General features: G+C 37.8%; 1 protein-coding gene across 16 annotated transcripts in view; it reads left to right on the top strand.

Moving 5' to 3' along the window:
* Window positions 1-17,821, top strand: part of Nhe3 (Na[+]/H[+] hydrogen exchanger 3) — a 235,270-nt gene that overhangs the window by 10,929 nt on the left and 206,520 nt on the right. The gene's annotated exons all lie outside the window — the stretch shown is intronic.

The following is a 17,821-nucleotide window of genomic DNA, read 5'->3' as shown; positions in this document are numbered from 1 at the left end:
TTCATCGTCCATAGGTTAGCCTGTGACCCACTAGTCAACCACAATCTTGCCAATTTATAGGAAAACACCTCAGCTTAAAAACAAATAATTGTTTTTTAATGTTTATTCGTTTAAAAGATCCAGAATTGTTAATAAAAAAAAACTGAAACGAATGTCCATCTTGTTATTTTTGAAATAGTTCCACTACCTTTTTAAATATACCTTAATGAAAATCTGTTAAAATAGTTTTGACAATTACCCCCATCTTCATGAAGCCCCGTTATTGCTACATTAGCTAACGAACTTTTAAACGGTACTATGGACCAGAGAATGAAGTCGCTGAGTCGCGCCGCCGATTTTAGTTACGCTGACCAGTTTTTGGCAGTCGACGCCGTCGCCGAATAGTCAACACATCTTGTCTCACATTTAACCGCCAATTAATTAAAAATTGATTTATATCAGAAAAATGTATTAATAATTGTTATATTTTTTGGCAAAATTTTGAACTTTCCTCCCACAATCAATTAGTATCAAGTTGCTATAATAGTTTTACAAAAAAATTGCTAAGAAAATATGAATGAAATGTAAATTTGGTTCTAAGATTGGTTGTACAACTAATCTCATATCAATTCGGAAAACTTCAAGTTGATTTTATAATGGAGAATTGTACGCCGCCGAATAGACAAATTTATATCGGCGGCGGCTTTACGGCTAGCCGCAGCCGGAGGCAAAAATTTAGTGTCAGCCGCCGAGTCGCGCCGCCGATTTTAGCTTCCGCCGGCTATTTATTGCCAGCCGACGCCGCCGCCGAATATGTCGACTCATCTCGACTCTAATTTAGCCGCCAATTAATGAAAAATATTGATATATACCAGAAAAATTTATTAATAATTGTTATATTTTTTGTCAAAATGTTTAACTTTCCACCAAAAATCCGACAGTATCAAGTTGCTATAATAATTTTACAAAAATTTGAATGAAATGTAAATCTGATTGTAAGATTTGTTGTACAAATAGTCTCATTACGATTCGGATAACTTCAAATTGATTTTATAACGGATAATTGTCCGCCGCCGAATAGACAAATTTATATCGTCTTAGATTCAAAATTAGTGTCAGCCGCCGCCGACAAAAATGTGTCGGCTTCATTCTCTGGTTTGAAACTTAACTGCTGATTTTTTTTTCAGTTAACGTTAACTGGGGAGAATATATTTTATTTATTTTTTTTATTTCCCTTTATATAAGTAAATCAAAGGCTTAAGTGGCCGATTTAGCGAATCAAAATTTGCAATTTACTTTCTGTTAACTGGCAGTTAAAACCTAACGGAGCTACATGAGAATGGCCTTTAGTTTATAGTTATAAATCATTCACACCTACTCATTGTTTACCATATTTTGTGTACCCTTACTAGATTTATTTTGGAAGTACATATTGACGAAAACGAATAAAACGTTATATTAAAAGAAAATAGTTAAATATACCAAAACATGAGAAGTAAGTAAGGATTTCGGCCCTACTGAATTAATAAAGTATTACTGATATATTTACACCTGTTTGAATGTTACAACTTAATCTTAATGGATATGGGTTCTCCACCACTTCGAAAATAGGCGTATACGAGGCAGAATGTTTAGGGTAATAATATGCCTTCGCGAGAGGTATCCTAAAATATACATTGAACCGGAATCGAAAACTAATGCTAAAAACATAAGACTAATGATTAAAAAATTTAAGTAATATAACATATTCGTCTGAAAATCAGATGTAGCATAAAAACTGTCGTATGAATCAAATCGGCTAGTAAATTTGTAAATGAGGGAAATATGGTTATGTAGGAGGGTAGAATTAGTTTTTCTCGGTACTCTGTTTCCACTTTTGAAACTGTTTCACTCAATTATTCAGCATTTAGCTTTCTCTATTTCATCCAAATGATTATTGAGAGCTTTTAAGATATTAACCGTTTTCAAATCATTCCAATATGTGTAGCGGAAGTGCCTTAATTTTGAACATAACGGCATATCTCGAAAAGTCGAGCTGATAGAAAAATAAATGCAGATTTGGATTCAGCGTCCCAAATAACCTTAAAAACGATATTCAGTTCCTAATCAACAGAACCACTGTTCCCCTGTGTAATAGAAGCCAACACATTGGCAATAATTTCTCAAACACTGCGCACTGAAAAAAGTAAAAATAAGTTTATGGGAAAAAAATTTAACTAATTTGTACTCCACTTTTTAAAATTTCCCCAATGTATAAAAAAGCAAATATAATGATCTGGTATGATTTTAACTACAAATTACGAAATTACATCCATATTCACCTTACCTTTTGTATATATAATTATGAACGATCTAACATAACCCGGCCCGCTTCTCTGCGCCTCCCGGAGCATATTTTCGTTAACTTAGTCAACCATATCCTTCGATCTGAAAACAAATTCGAAAAGATTTAAACACTTTTTAAAAAGTAGGGCCAGGGGAAGTCTGGCACAAAAACTGAATTACTGATTAATCACACCATTGTTTTCACACACGTGTACCGTACATTTCAAAAATATCGGATTACTTGCTTTATAAACAGAAATAGGGCGGTTATGCAGATGTAAAACGGAACGCTTTAACAAACGTCGGGTAGGGGGTGTTTCCTATCAACCAATTTTTTGTTCTGTATTCAAATAATTGGACAATCTTTTACATTTCCTGTGAATTCGAAGCGTGGTTTGTCAAGGGGAGGTATACTTCTCCTCAACATACCGTCCAATAAATCGGAAAAAGCAATGTACTTAATAATTGACCATATTAACATTTTTTAAAGTGTTGGACATGGAGAACATGCCTTTCCCAAACATATACCGGAAGTTTTTTTACTTAAAAAAGTCTGACAGAAGCCTGTGGAAAAATCATAAAATTATGTGTATTTACACGCACACACAAACAAATTTTTTTCTGATTCAATCACGAAATTAATTGATCCAATTAATTTTTTAATTTAAATGTCTTCAATCACGAAAATGATAGTATCAATCACAGTTTTAATTGGGCATAGAAAAAATTCTTGATTAAAAAATTAATTGATTTCATGACCAAATTTCAATTAAGTTTTTAATTGATTCAATTAAAAATTTAATTGATGTTGATTGCAAAACTCAATTAATTTAGTAATTAAACAAAGGTAACTATTTTCAATTACATTCCGAATTGGCTTAGAATTTTTATTTGGATTAACAATTGATTGTTTGAAAAAAAAAATTAATCAAAAATTTAATCACTTTTATAACTGACTTAGTCTTCCGAATTTGATTAAAAGTTAATTGTATCAATTAACTTTTTAATTAAAAATTTTAAAATTTTCAATCATTGACTAAATTAACTTAATGTTTCTATCTTGATTAAAAAGTTAATTGTACCAATTAATTTATTAATTGAAAAAAATTTCAACTTCAATTAACTATTTAATTGGAAATATTTTGGTGATATTTTTTTCTGTGCAGAGAAGAAACATGATTGTTACAATCATATTCGAAGAGCAAAATACTATGATAGGAGCAATGTAACATTTTCACCAGCAACCATGTTGGCTCAGTGAACATGGTTCTAAGAAAAATAAAATTGTCCTCATCTAAAATGTTATTATATTGATACAAATAATTTTGTTGGAATCAAAAGAAAATAGGTTAGGTTAGGTTAAAGTGGCAGCCCGATTAAATTTCAGGCTCACTTAGACTATTCAGTCCATTGTGATACCACATTAACTAAAAGTACCTATTACATATGGGCACTTCTAGTTTTAACCGCTGAACCTTCTTGATTATTTTTCTTTGTTGAACCAACCAGATTGTTCCAAAAACATTAGCAGACTGCTTAAGTTAACGTTTTCCAGATCCGCCAGTAATCTGAAGCTATATGCTCCTAAAAGTTGCTTGCGCTTTACACAAAATGCAGGACACTCACACAAGAGGTGTTTAATTGATTCTTTTTCCTCCGCATCATGACAGCTCATACAATAGTCATTATACTTCGCGCCAATATTTTTTGCAAAATCTCCTATCAGGCAGCGACCCGTTATAGCAGATATCAGGAGTGATATCTGACGTCTCGAGAACATTAGCATATCTAGTGTGCGGTTTAAGTTGAAATGGGGCCATATTTGCTTGGTGTCGTTACAACCCTTGCAATTCTCCCATCGAACATTTGCCATCATAACAGCCTTCTCACGCAGCATGAGCTTGCAGGTAGCTAGGGGCATACCAACAAATTCTAGTTCCCCTGGAATATGTAAGGTAGTCCCTAGCCTTGCCAACTCATCGGCTTCGCAGTTCCCCGGTATGTTCCTATGGCCAGGCACCCATATTAGGTGAATATTGTACTGCTCAGCCATCTCATTGAGAGATTTGCGGCAATCGATGGCCGTTTTCGATTTGAGGAACACAGAGTCCAAGGATTTTATTGCAGGTTGACTGTCTGAGTATATATTAATGCCCACATTTTTTGGAACATTACTTCTCAGCCAATTCGCCACCTCTCTTATTGCTAATATTTCAGCCTGAAAAACACTACAGTGATTAGGTAATCTTTTCGCTATTTGAAGTTCCAAATCATTAGAATATACTCCGAAACCCACTTGTCCATCCAATTTGGAGCCATCAGTGTAGAAATCTATATATTCTTTATTCCCCGGGGTCTGTGTGCACCACGCCTCACTGTTGGGGATTAGAGTCTCAAACTTTTTATCGAAAAGTGGACTCGCCAAAGTGTAATCCACTACGTTAGGCACATCTGACATTGTTTTGAGGACAGAACTGTGACCGTAACCTTTTTCCGACCACAGCGATAGTTCGCGCAACCGCACAGCCGTTGTTGCAGCTGACTGTTTGGCCAAAATGTCTAAAGGCAATAGATGCAGCATGACATTAATGGAATTTGTTCCTGTCTTGCTGAATGCGCCTGAAATACACAAACACGCCATACGCTGAACTTTATCTAAACCAGTCGGTTTCTGAAGTGCCGGCCACCAGACTACAACACCATATAGCATTATAGGTCTAACCACTGCCGTGTATAGCCAATGCACAATTTTTGGTTTTAGTCCCCACTTTTTTCCTATTGCCTTTTTGCACGAGTACAAAGATACATTTGCCTTCCTCGCCCTTTCTTAAATATTAAGCTTAAAGTTCAGCTTCCTGTCCAAAATAACGCCAAGGTATTTTGCACAATCACCAAAGGGAATTTCAATACCCAATAAGGAAATAGGCCTAACCGTGGGAGTTTTGCGATCTTTGCAGTACATGACTAATTCTGTCTTTGCGGGATTTACCCCAAGACCGTTGTCTTTCGCCCATTTTTCAGTCATCCGGAGGGCCCTCTGAATAATATCTCTGATTGTGGATGGGAATTTTCCCCTGACTGCCAGAGCTAAAGGGTGATTTGTTAAGAGCTTGATAACTTTTTTTTTAAAAAAAACGCATAAAATTTGCAAAATCTCATCGGTTCTTTATTTGAAACGTTAGATTGGTCCATGACATTTACTTTTTGAAGATAATTTCATTTAAATGTTGACCGCGGCTGCGTCTTAGGTGGTCCATTCGGAAAGTCCAATTTTGGGCAACTTTTTCGAGCATTTCGGCCGGAATAGCCCGAATTTCTTCGGAAATGTTGTCTTCCAAAGCTGGAATAGTTGCTGGCTTATTTCTGTAGACTTTAGACTTGACGTAGCCCCACAAAAAATAGTCTAAAGGCGTCAAATCGCATGATCTTGGTGGCCAACTTACCGGTCCATTTCTTGAGATGAATTGTTCTCCGAAGTTTTCCCTCAAAATGGCCATAGAATCGCGAGCTGTGTGGCATGTAGCGCCATCTTGTTGAAACCACATGTCAACCAAGTTCAGTTCTTCCATTTTTGGCAACAAAAAGTTTGTTAGCATCGAACGATAGCGATCGCCATTCACCGTAACGTTGCGTCCAACAGCATCTTTGAAAAAATACGGTCCAATGATTCCACCAGCGTACAAACCACACCAAACAGTGCATTTTTCGGGATGCATGGGCAGTTCTTGAACGGCTTCTGGTTGCTCTTCACTCCAAATGCGGCAATTTTGCTTATTTACGTAGCCATTCAACCAGAAATGAGCCTCATCGCTGAACAAAATTTGTCGATAAAAAAGCGGATTTTCTGCCACTGATTTTGGTAATAAAATTCAATGATTTGCAAGCGTTGCTCGTTAGTAAGTCTATTCATGATGAAATGTCAAAGCATACTGAGCATCTTTCTCTTTGACACCATGTCTGAAATCCCACGTGATCTGTCAAATACTAATGCATGAAAATCCTAACCTCAAAAGAATCACCCTTTACATCATCTGCGTATGCCACCACTTTTATCCTTTCTTTTTCTAGAGTAACCAGAAGGCTATTTATAGCAACATTCCAAAGAAGAGGTGATAGAACTCCTCCTTGGGGAGTGCCTCTGTTCACATACTTTTGTATGTTTGCTTGTCCTAGTGTGGCTGAAATACGTCTCTTCATTAGCAGTTCGTCTAACAGCCTGAGTATACATGGATCAACATTCCGAGTTGTCAGTCCATTTAATATCGAGCTCGGATGGACATTATTGAACGCCCCTTCGATGTCTAGAAACGCCACGATTGTGTATTCTTTGACAGATAGTGAGCTTTCAATAAAGCTGACTAGTTCATGTAGTGCGGTCTCAGTAGACCTGCCCTTCGAGTATGCATGCTGTCGTTTCGAGAACAAACTTGAATCGATGCTAGTTCTAAGATAAATATCTATCATCCTCTCCAGAGTCTTAAGTAGGAATGAGGATAAGCTGATTGGTCGGAAATCCTTCGCCCTCGAGTGAGAGGCTTTTCCCGCTTTAGGTATGAAGACGACTTTTGTTTCCCTCCACTTTCCTGGGATATATGATAAGTTGATACATCCTTTATATATCACCGACAACCAGGGGATAATTTTGTCAGTTACTGCTTGTAACTCCGCCGGAGTAATTCCATCAGGTCCAGGGGATTTGAATGGTCCAAAACTATTTAGCGCCCATCTTATTCTAGTTTCTGATACAATTTCCTCGACAGGAAACGACCGCTGAGCAACTGTGGCACCGCCAGTACATGGTTCAACCGTCTGATTTCCAGGAAAATGTGTGTCCAATAGTACCTCCAGCGTCTCCTCACTGGACGTTGTCCAATTGCCCTCCGATGTTTTAATGAAACCTGGAGCGGAGTTGGTGGATGCTAGAACCTTCCGTAGTCTGGAAGCCTCGGACGTATTCTCAATACTGCTGCAGTAAGCATTCCAAGAGTTATGCTGAGCCTTTCTCAGTTCTCGCTTGTATCCTCTCAGAATCTTCTTGTAAGCGTCCCAGTCCTCAGAAGCTCTGGTGGACTTTGCCTTGTTAAAGAGCTTCCTGCAGGATTTCCTCATATTACTTAATTCCGTAGACCACCATGGTGGTCGATGTTTCCCCCTTGGCTTTCCTCTAGGGCATGCAGCTTTCAGTGAGATGTTGAAGGCCTTAGTAATCCGCTCCACTGCGTATTCGATATCTTGCACATTTCTCATATTTGTCTCTGGTATTTCCGGTATCATCATATTGAACGATTCCCTATACCTATTCCAGTCAGCTTTCCTTGCATTTGGCGGAAATATGGTCTTGGTGGTATGAACATCAAATTTGAAACTGATGTAGCGATGATCTGAGAAGCTGTGTTCACTTAAAACATGCCACTCAGATATCATTTCATTCAGTTCTTGCGAGGCCAAGGTGATGTCCAAAACCTCTTGCCTGTTTTTAGTGACAAAGGTTGGGACATCTCCCTTGTTGCAAACTACCAGATTAGTACGCAAAATAAACTCTATTAGCGACTCTCCCCTTGCATTAGTATCACTACTTCCCCATATACTATGATGTGCATTCGCATCGCATCCCATAATGAGTTTCGTCTTTGTTTTCCGTGACTCCTCCACTAAGGTCTTAACGGCATATGGAGGCATCTCCCTGTCATGTCCCATGTAGACCGAAGATACCCAATATTTGCATTTGGCTATTTCTAAACTGGCAACGACAGTGTCTGTATTGCACATTGAAGGAAGCAGAAACAAGTTGAGCTCGTTTTTAGCAATTATACAGGCTCGATTTACATCATTACCACTATACTGCAATAGTTTGAACCCCGGAGTACTTAATTCACATATTTTGTTTTTATAAACATATGGTTCTTGAATAAGAACTATATCTATGTCCCCTTTCATCAGGAGAACTTTTAAGGCAGCACATGCAGCCTTACAATGATGAAGATTTATCTGGAGGATCCGTAGGACCATCGAGATTTTCAACAACCGTCACATCAGCCGCTTCAATCGAGTCATCAAGAATGTCCTCTTCAGAGATATCGGTGACTCTCGCAATAACCATAGGTTCAACTTTGGTGAGTTCTGAGGCAGTAGAAGCCTCCTCACGCATACGGTATTTATCCATGTCTTCAGATGTCTTGGTATCCCCCTCGACTTCGCAAGAGGATCCGCTTACTTCTGATTCAGACAGAGGCTTGTCCATTTCTGAATCCTTTAGCTGATCGTTTTTATACACCTTCATTTGGATATAATGAAAGCCATAACATACACGGCCCTGGGACTTTGCTAGATGTGGCAAAGACTGAGTGTTCAATATAAGCACTGCATGCCGTCTTGGCCCATCCACTTCATCCAAACGGCCAACCTTCCAATCAGCTGTTGGAAGATCTGGATTGCATTGTTTCAGTCTATTTCAAATAGATTCAGGGTCAGGAGGGTTTGCAGGTATCCACGCATGTGCTCTTGGTCTAGCCGGTATGTCTTTCTTCTCGACTAACTCTAGAGCAGCTCCTTCCCAAACTTCACCAATTAGTATCAGAGCAGCTTTAAAACATTCTATAGACCTCTGGTCCTCAAATGCGACTAGCTTAAATCGTCCTTGATACCAACCAGCCTCTTGGTGTCGAGGATCTGGGCCGGGAAACTTTTCCAGCACCTGTGAGTAGACGCCAGACAAAGCATTCTCAATTTCCCCCCATTTTTGCTTTGGAACCATACCGTCCAATGCTCCTTTATTAATGATAGCCATCACAAGGCTGTCTTTAGCAACTGAGGCAAACGATCGTTGATCCCTTTTGGAGGATGGCAGCTCGTTCGGTGATCGTTCCCTTTTTCCAGCCTCAAGAATTCCTTGAGCCCATTTTAAGGAATCGCTTTGTTTAGCCGACAACGTGCTTGGGTCGAGTGATCCTAATTTCTTTAGGATAAACAAAGCATTTCTGCGTTCTTTGAATCTCTTTCGTGAGGGATTACCTCCTTTTGATGCCGTTACCTTGGAAAAGGTCCGACTTGTCAAATTGTCGCCACCTGTCGACCCGTCTACAGGTCGACTAATTGGGCCTAACTCTTGGTCATTGCCCAAATCTATAACTCCAGTCGATACTCGTCCACTGGGCCCTGAAGTTAGCAACCCAGTGGATGTCTTTGAATTTCTCTGCATGGTGGCCTAATATCCCACCACACTTGAAATGCGTAGTAGGTACTTATTACGATGATTTTATCCGCTATTAAAAAACACGTCCGTTCCGTTCGACGGTTGAAATAAGAACCACGATCTAAAATGTTATGGTCTTCGTCAAAAGTGGTTTTCTTCCAGTTAAAAGAACATGGTCACAATCTAAAATGTTTTGATGTTTTATGATAAAAACTTTTTTCGTCGTCGAAAAAAGGACGCCACTTGAGAAAAGAAAACACAAAATTAATTTTATTTATTGGTTCTTATTTATTTATAAATTAAATCATTGTTTATTTGTATTTATAATGTCGTGCAAGCAAACATCATATATTTTTACACACTCTATTTTGGTTCAATTTCAATAATAAGAAGTTATTCAATATTTACTTGTGGCAATCAAATGTATCAACGCCACACTGTGGAACAGGGTATTATAAGTTAGTGCATATGTTTGCAACACCCGGAAAGAGACGAGATAGACACATGGTGTCCTTGGCAAAAATGCTCAGGGTGGGCTCCTGAGTCGATATAGCCATGTCCGTCTATCCGTGAACACATTTTTGTAATCAAAGTCTAGTTCGCAGTTTTAGTCCAATCGACTTCAAATTTAGCACAAGTATGTGTTTTTGCTCAGAACAGAACCCTATTGATTTTGGAAGAAATCGGTTCAGATTTAGATATATATTTCGCCCGATATGGACTTATATAGCCCCAGAAGCCAGAGTTTTACCCTAATTTGCTTAATATTTTGCACAAGAAGAACAATTAGTACTATAGTCAAGTGTGCCAAATTTTATTGAAATCGGTTCAGATTTAGATATAGCTCCCATATATATCTTTCGCCCGATATGGACTAATGCGGTCCCAGAAGCCAGAGTTTTACCCCAATTTGGTTGCAATTTTGCACTAGGAGTACAATGTAGTGTAGTCAAGTGTGCCAAATTTTATTAAAATCAGTTCAGATTTAGATATAGCTCCCATATATAGCTTTCGCCCGATTTACACTCATATGACCACAGAGGTCAATTTTTAACTCCGATTTAGTTGAAATTTTGCACAGAGAGTAGAATTACCTTTGTAGCTATGCGTGCCAAATTTGGTTGAAATCGGTTGAGATTTAGATATATCTCCCATATATAGCTTTCGCCCGATTTACACTCATATGACCACAGAGGTCAATTTTTAACTTCGATTTAGTTGAAATTTTGCACAGGGAGTAGAATTAGCATTGTACCTATGCGTGCCAAATTTGGTTGAAATCGGTTCAGAGTTAGATATAGCTCCCATATATATGTTTTCTGATTTCGACAAAAATGGTCAAAATACCAACATTTTGCTTGTAAAATCGCCACTGCTTAGTCGAAAAGTTGTAAAAATGACTCTAATTTTCCTAAACTTCTAATACATATATATATCGAACGATAAATCATAAATAAACTTTTTCGAAGTTTCCTTAAAATTGCTTCAGATTTAAATGTTTCCCATATTTTTTACTAACATTGTGTTCCACCCTAGTGCATTAGCCGACTTAAGTTTTGAGTCTATAGATTTTGTAGAAGTCTATTAAATTCTGTCCAGATCGAGTGATATTTAATTGTATGTGTTTGGGACAAACCTTTATATATGTTATAGCGTTGGGGATTTGACGGATGTGATATGGTATCGAAAATATAGATCTACAAAGTGGTGCAGGGTATAATATAGTCGGCCCCGCCCGACTTTAGACTTACGTTAACAGGTTGGCTGATAAGTCCCCGGTCTAACAAAGAAAAACACATTTTGTTGTCAAAATTCGTTTTTATTATTCAACATAGTTCCCTTCAAGAGCGATACAACGATTATAACGACCTTCCAATTTTGTTATACCATTTTGGTAGTACTCCTTCGGTTTTGCCTCAAAATAGACCTCAGTTTGGGCGATCACTTCTTCATTGCAGCCAAATTTTTTCCCTGCGAGCATCCTTTTGAGGTCTGGGGGCCAGATCTGGAGAATACGGTGGGTGGGGAAGCAATTCGAAGCCCAATTCATGAATTTTTGCCATCGTTCTCAATGACTTGTGGCACGGTGTCTTGGTGGAACAACACGTTTCTTCTTCATATGGGGCCGTGTTGCCGCGATTTCGACCTTCAAACGCTCCAATAACGCCATATAATAGTCACTGTTCCCTTCTCAAGATAATCGATAAAAATTATTGAATACGCATCCCAAAAAAACAGAGGCCATTACTTTGCCAGCGGACTTTTGAGTCTTTCCACGCTTCGGAGACGGTTCACCGATCGCTGTCCAATCAGCCGACTGTCGATTGGACTCAGGAGTGTAGTGGTGGAGCCATGTTTCATCCATTGTCACATATCGACGGAAAAACTCGAGTGTATTACGAGTTAACAGCTGCAAACACCGCTCAGAATCATCAACACGTTGTTGTTTTTGGTCAAATGTGAGCGGCACCCATTTTGCACAGAGCTTCCGCATATCCAAATATTGATGAATGATATGACCAACACGTTCCTTTGATATCTTTAAGGCCTCTGCTATCTCGATCAACTTCATTTTACGGTCATTCAAAATCATTTTGTGGATTTTTTTGATGTTTTCGTCGGTAAGCACCTCTTTCAGGCGTCCACTGCGTTCACCGTCCTCCGTGCTCATTTCACCACGCTTGAATTTTGCATACCAATCAATTATTGTTGATTTCCCTGGGGCAGAGTCCGGAAACTCATTATCAAGCCAAGTGTTTGCTTCCGCCGTATTTTTTCCCTTCAGAAAACAGTATTTTATCAAAACACGAAATTCCTTTTTTCCATTTTTTCACAATAACAAAAGTTGCTTCACAAAAGACGCTCTATCTCACAAACTAATTGACTTACAGACGTCAAATTTTGACACCAATCATTTGAAGGTTGGTACTATATAAAAATAATATGCATTTAATACTAGCGACGCCATCTATGTGCCAGACCGGGGACTTATCAGCCAATCTGTTACTTGTTTCAATTACACTTTCCTTTTTTGTATTCACATAAAACCACGTGCCACTTCTGAATAAATAAATAAACACAAAACACAGTAATTCCGTATTCTCCGTCCATTCCAAGAAACAATCAACACACGACTTACGCGCAAAATGAACATCGTGTGTACCTGTCAATGTTTTTATAAAGTTATTTTCGCTGCAAAAAAATTAAAAAATTAAATGGTCACTAAAACAATGTAAAAAAATGAATGGTCAGTTACATGATTTTATACTATACACTGCAGTAGTTAGACCTATAATGCTATATGGTGTTGTAGTCTGGTGGCCGGCACTTCAGAAACCGACTTGTTTAGATAAAGTTCAGCGTATGGCGAGCTTATGTATCTCAGGCGCATTTAGTAAGACAGGAACAGACTCCCTTAATGTCATGCTACATCTATTGCCTTTAGACATTTTGGCCAAACAGTCAGCTGCAACAACGGCTGTGCGGTTGCGCGAGCTATCGCTGTGGTCGGAAAAAATGTACGGTCATAGTTCGGTCCTCAAAATAATGCCAGATGTGCCTAACGTAGTGGATTATACCCTGGCAAAACCACTTTTCGACAAAAAGTTTGAAACTCTAATTCCCAACAGTGAGGCGTGGTGTACACAGACCCCGGGGAATAAAAGATATACAGATTTCTATACTGATGGCTCCAAATTGAATGGACAAGTGGGGTTCGGAGTATATTCTAAAGATCTGGAAATTCGAATAGCGAAAAGATTACCTAATCACTGTAGTGTTTTTCAGGCTGAAATATTAGCAATAAGAGAGGTGGCGAATTGGCTGAGAAGTAATGTTCCAACAAATATTGGCATTAATATATACTCAGACAGTCAACCTGCAATAAAATCCTTGGACTCTGTGTTCCTCAACTCGAAAACGGCCATCGACTGCCGCAAATCTCTCAATGAGATGACTGAGCAGTACAATATTCACCTAATATGGGTGCCTGGCCATAGGAACATACCGGGGAACTGCGAAGCGGATGGGTTGGCAAGGCTAGGGACTACCTTACATATTCCAGGGGAACTGGAATTTGTTGGTATGCCCCTAGCTACCTGCAAGCTCATGCTGCGTGAGAAGGCTGTTAGGATGGCAAATGTTCGATGGGAGAATTGCAAGGGTTGTAACGACACCAAGCAAATATGGCCCCATTTCAACTTAAACCGCACACTAGATATGCTAATGTTCTCGAGACGTCAGATATCACTCCTGATATCTGCTATAACGGGTCGCTGCCTGATAGGCGATTTTGCAAAAACTATTGGCGCGAAGTATAATGACTATTGTATGAGCTGTCATGATGCGGAGGAAAAAGAATCAATTAAACACCTCTTGTGTGAGTGTCCTGCATTTTGTGTAAAGCGCAAGCAACTTTTAGGAGCCTATAGCTTCAGATTACTGGCGGATCTGGAAAACGTTAACTTAAGCAGTCTGCTAATGTTTTTGGAACAATCTGGTTGGTTCAACAAAGAAAAATAATCAAGAAGGTTCAGCGGTTAAAACTAGAAGTGCCCATATGTAATAGGTACTTTTAGTTAATGTGGTATCACAATGGACTGAATAGTCTAAGTGAGCCTGAATCTTAATCGGGCTGCCACTTTAACCTAACCTAACCTAACCTACATGATTTTCCCGACCATATATTGGTCTCAAATCCTGTCATTTAAATAATAGGACATGTTTGCGCCATCTGGGAACCATTTAAATGCTTATTGCCAACATATATTTTTCTCCGCTCGAATTTTTTTTTAAAGGCAAAATACATGATTTTCGCGACAATTACATACTCTAGATAAGCATTAAATGGATGCGGCAACCATGTCCAAACTTTTTTTTCTGTGCGTGTATCGACAATCCTCTACTTTCTATTTTCAAAAAATGGGGCAAAAGAGATCAGATATCGTAAATTCACGTACCCTATATTCATTCCACAAACTACCTTCACTAATTTCACTATTTTCCTTCCCCAACCAGACATCGAAAAATCATGTACTCTGTATAAATTTAATCATATTCTCCCAAATTCAAGTAAATAGGAGAAGGTTAGATTTTGCTCTATGTTTTGAAAAGGGACGTCACTTTCTCTGCAAATTCCAAGAAAATCTGTAAACTTTCATTCAAGTTACATAGTGTGGGGCAAGGAGAAGGTTCACGTCCAAATACCCAAAAATCAAGTACACCATATTGATTTCATAACCTTATCCTACGGCCTTTGTAAATTTCAAGCAAACTTGAGAATTCTACTTTTTTCAGTTTTAGAGGAGTTCTGACTCCCCGTCCCAATATCGAAAAATTATATAGCAGGGCAAGGGGGGCCCTCTTCCCTCTTTCGAATATCACAAAATCAGATATCCATTATAATAATATAACCTACCCCACATCCTCTGTAAATTTCAAGTAAATTGGAAAAGTTTAATTGTTTCACGGTATGTACTTGAGGAGAAATGAGTCACCCTGTGGCCTTTTATTCACCCTGTGGCCTTTTATTTTTCCCCGACCAAATATTAAAAAATCATATACCTCATATAAATTTCATAATCTCCCCCAAGTTCTCCATAAAATTTCAGTAAGTCGACAAATTTTAGTTTTTTCACTGTACTTTAAAAAAGTCGGACAAAGAGGAGGCCCCCCTCCACGACCAAATATCGAAAAATAAAGTAGCTGCTCTTTGCCTAGACGCCCCCTTCAACTTTCCCTGAAAATTCAAAGCAAATAGGATAGTTTTGTTCCAATTTTCAAAAAGTCGGACAAGGGGGATGTCCTCCTCCCCCACCAGATATAAAAAAATGAGGTACCATATTTTCACAAACTTTACGGAGCCCGAGACCTTTCCAACGAATTGAAAACCGTGGAAATCGGTTCGTGCGTTCTGGAGTTAAAACGTCAGGAAAGAAAACCCGACTTTTATATATTAGAAATGTCCAAACATTTCATGATTGAGATGCCTATAAAAATTGACTTCACATTTGGAAATGCAGTTAATCATGCATTATCATTTATAAGTACTATATGAAAGATTAATCAAATAAGAAACATAGAGACTTCTATGAGAAATTCAAGATCGATTTTGGTTATGTTCCATGATGTCATTTTAGTAGATTCGTAATATCTATTTAATAACGATAAATATGTAATTGACAATGTTTTTTATAAAAACGCCTGTCTCGTTTTATCATTGATTGCATCGTCCTTAGTTGATCTACCAAGTATTGCCTGTATTTCATAACCGATTTAATATAATAAACTAATTTAACCCAATCGCTTTCTTCATGGCCGTTTAATATATCCTTCATTGAATGATGATCATTCAATATTATTTTCCGGAAATAAGCAATACTAAATTCCTTGAGAACTGGAAAATATACAACACTTCCTATGATGTGTTGCTTATCCGCATTCAAATTAAGCAGACCACAGCGCGCCTTAAAAATCCAGATAATGGTATCCAAATGTCTGTTATGTAGGATAAACCCCTATTATAATTTAAGTGCTTGTAAAAGCGTTTGTTTTGTTTTCTAAATGTTATTTTGTATGCTACTTAACATTAGGGCCGTCAAAATATCAGTTTTAAATGAATTCCATCGTATAGTATTAGTTTTATTACCAGATTATACATTGGGTATATTCAAACTCGCCGCTTTTTTTCTCTAAGGTTATTTTCCCCAAATTTTTCTTTTATTCAATAGAATACTTGTTAGTAACTTCGGTAGCCTATTTTCCGGGCGCTGAGTTATTTTGTTTATATATTTTAAATGCATATCAAGTGTGGATATGTGTGAATCTTCCGCGGCAGTCTCCAGCATTAACATGTAGTTTGGAGTGTTCTTGGGGTAGTCTAAGCATTTTTTCATGAAGAATCGTTGCAGCTTATTTACTTAATCAAAATGCTGCATAGCTTTGCATAGATCTACACGCTGACAAATACACTTTCCATTTCATTCCCAAACTAATGTCTTTGTCGTCCATGATTTTGCTCCATGTAGAGTATAGAGCATTTTTTGCTTGCATCGTCCTTCTTTCTACGTGCTTCTGAAAACTTAACTGAGGAGTGAAAAGTACACCCTAATAATTGAATTCCGAAGTTATTATTACTTCCTCTCCATTTTTCCTACATCCATTTTTCTTGTCTGCTAGTCTTCCTCCCCTTCGAAACCCCATAATATGTGACTTGGTTTTATTCACTATAAGGATCCACAATTTACAATACTGCTCTAAATTGCTTATCATCTTCTGCAGTATTTGAACTTCATCGGCTTAGATGACAATATCATCAGCATATAACTGATGATATATCACTGTCGTGTAAAAATATTCTGATAAACCGTCTCCAGTCCACACTGCGCTTTGTGTATTACTATTTATATTTCTTATTAAATTAACCAGCTTGTATGAAACACCCATTTGAAACAATTTAAAAACTAAAGCTTGCCTGGATACATTATCGAATGCTGCTTTAAAATCTACGAAGAACGCATATAATTTCTTGTTTTCTTCAAATTTTATACTTGCATTTGCTGATAAGTTGTATATATTGTAGTGTGGGGAATATCCGCTTCGGAAACGTAAAAATTATTCGTGGCATTTATGAAGAACTCATAAGGAATTCTGTCTTCGCCTGGTGCTTTGTTGGCCTTATACCTTGATTTGGATCAAATTTATATATGAACCGTCCGATTTCAAGAAGTGGAGATATATGACTCCATAGTCTGAAAAATATCATTGAAATCGGTTCAGATTTAGATATAGTTCCCATATGTATGTTTCGCCCGATTTGGCCAATTTTGACCATAATACCCGTATTTATCAACCAATCTTACTCAAAGTTAGCTCAATGTGATCTTCTGCAAAAAATCATCGCAATCGGTTCTGATTTAGGTATAGCCGTTCTATGTACATATGTATCACTCGGTTTTCCGAAATTTGGCCATAATATTTATTGACCATTCATACTCCAATTTCAAATTTAGATGTATTAACCGATCTTATTCAAATATAGCTCCTACTTGTACATATGTGTGTATCACGAGATTTGCACAGTGCCAATATTATTGCAAAATATCAGACGAATGACCCTATTTCTCTCACGTATTACCCCGTTGTAACTTTAAATTTATGTAACTCACCCCTGTAAAATATCGTTCATATCGAAACCGATTTAGATATATCACCCATATATGTGCGCCATCAATCTATAAAGAAACTTTTAACAATAGCCGCAGGTATTAACCGATCTTACTCAAATTTAGGCATATCGGTTCAGATTTAGATAAAACTCCCATAAAT

This window comes from Haematobia irritans, chromosome 2 (genome assembly GCF_050003625.1).
Source record: "Haematobia irritans isolate KBUSLIRL chromosome 2, ASM5000362v1, whole genome shotgun sequence".
In the NCBI taxonomy this organism is placed as follows: domain Eukaryota; kingdom Metazoa; phylum Arthropoda; class Insecta; order Diptera; family Muscidae; genus Haematobia; species Haematobia irritans.
This window is presented reverse-complemented; position numbering and strand designations above follow the sequence as displayed.